Genomic DNA, 2287 nt, shown 5'->3' with positions numbered 1-2287 from the left:
TATCTGTGTCTCTGCTTCTTATCTAGAAACAACTGCTCCAACACAAATATCTCCACAGAGTAGTTTGAAGAAACCATATGGTCCAAATCCATCCATGGTCAAGAAATCTCGAGTTAATCGAGACTGCAGAGATATAATTTTGCCTAGTTTTTACAGCCATTACATCATTACATTACAGGCCATTTTATATCAATCTTCATTTTATAAGAGGTCTTTGCATAATTAAACTGCCTATTTGGCCAGTTTTCCTGAGACAAAGAAATAATCTCAGACCAGGTGTGGTGGCTCAAGCCTGTAATCCCAGCACTTTGGGAGGCAAAGGCGAGTGAATTTTCTGAGCTCAGGGGTTTGAGACCAGCCCAGGCAACTTGATGAGACCTTTTCTCTACAATAAATAAAAAAATAAGCCAGGCTTGGTGGTATGTGCCTGTAGTTCCAGCTACTAGAAAGGCTGAGGTGGAAGGACCGCCTGAGCTCAGCAGGTCGAGGCTGTGGTGGCTGTGAGTGTGCCACTGCACTCCAGTCTGGGTGACAGAGTGAGATTCCAACTCAAAAAAAAAAAAAAAGAAAGAAAAGGAAAGAAAAGAAAAAAGAAATAGTCTCTACGAAGGGTATTCAGTTTCTACAAAAAGGTAGTCTTCTCCAAGGGGTATTCATCTCACTGTGGTTTGAAGTGTATTCCCATCAGAATTTTAGCTATCTTAAAGCCAAGATTTAGGTAGGCCCAAATGCTTATTACTGCATATGAGTTATGACAATTAAGTTTGCAAACTCATCCTAGAAAAGGCACTACACACCTCTTTCCTGAATATCACTACAGTCACCTTCGAAGTATTCCCCTTGGGAAGCTATGCACTAATGCCAGCACCTAGTCCACCATCAAAACAGTTTTGAAATTATTTTTCTGGAATGGCCATCAGAGCTGTCATCACGAGAATGTTGGAGTTTGAATTAGAGCAATGAACAAACATTAAATTTCTTGTTAAACTTGGCAAGAGTAGAAGTCACATCGGGGACATGTTAGTCCAAGTTTATGAGGATAGTGCCATGAAGAAGACAGAAGTGTACAAATGGATTAAATATTTTTTGAGGCGACAGAAAGCATCACTGATGAAGAGAGGTCGTGACAGCTATTAACGAGCAGTAGTGATGCAACACTGCAAAAATTTGTCGAATTGTGCATTAAAATCATTGGCTGACTGTGAGAAGCATAGCAGATCAAATAAACATCGATAAAGAAACAGCAAAATCTTAACTGAAAATCTTAGCATGGGAAAGGTGTGTGCAAAAATGGTCCCAAAGGAACTTTTGCATCATGACAATGCACTCACACACCACTGCCTATGAAGGAGTTTTTAGCCAGTAAACAAATAGCTGTATTGGAATACCTTTCCTACTCAACTGATCTTGCCCCCCAATGACTTTTTTCTGTACCTGAAGATAAAGAAAATATTGAAATGAAAACATTAAGATGACATTCAGGACATCAAGGGTAATATGACGACAGTTCTGACGGCCATTCCAGAAAGAGTCCCAAAATTGCTTTGATGGGTGTACTAGGCACTGGTGTCAGTGCATAGCTTCCCAAGGGAAGTACTTTGAATAATGTTATTCAGCAATGAGGTACGTAGCACTTTTTCATTTTCTTTTCTTTTTTTGAGTTGGAGTCTCACTCTGTTGCCCAGACTGGAGTGCAGTGGCCACTCCCAGCCACCGCAACCTCAACCTGCTGGGCTCCAGCGATCCTTCCACCTCAGCCTTCCAAGTAGCCGGAACTGCAGGTGTGCGCTACCACGCCCGGCTAATTTCTTGATTTATTGTAGAGATGAGGTCTCGCCAAGTTGCCCAAGCGGGTCTCGAACCATAGCACTTTTTCTAGGATGAGTTGGTGAACTTAATTGTCAGACATTGTACACTCCCCTCACTCAGCAGCCTTTGCCAGAAGGAAACTTCTATGATGCACTTGACCCAGGACTTGGAGCCCAAGGGAGGGTTCATGGCAGCCAAAGGTTTCCTTTCTCCTGTCACATCTTGCTCCGAACTTTTTCATCTTGTCTCCATTACACTTGGAAATTGGGTATCTATCCTGGCTTGACATTGAATTCCTCAGGTTCTTTACCCTTGGATACTGGCTAGGTCCCCTTTCTTTTCTGAAATTGCAGGACAGCCTGATCTGTGTTATAATTAACTCAGTTTAGGATATCTGGCAATGCATTTAGTAAGTGCTGCTTCTCTTTCTGTGTGCGGAACTCATTCCCTCCCGAAACAATGCATGAGCCTCACTCGG

The sequence above is a fragment of the Carlito syrichta genome, unplaced genomic scaffold (assembly GCF_000164805.1).
Source record: "Carlito syrichta isolate Samal-C Ts95f unplaced genomic scaffold, Tarsius_syrichta-2.0.1 Scaffold62039, whole genome shotgun sequence".
NCBI classification, from domain to species: domain Eukaryota; kingdom Metazoa; phylum Chordata; class Mammalia; order Primates; family Tarsiidae; genus Carlito; species Carlito syrichta.
The sequence above is the reverse complement of the archived record's forward strand: the minus strand, read 5'-3'. Positions refer to the sequence as shown.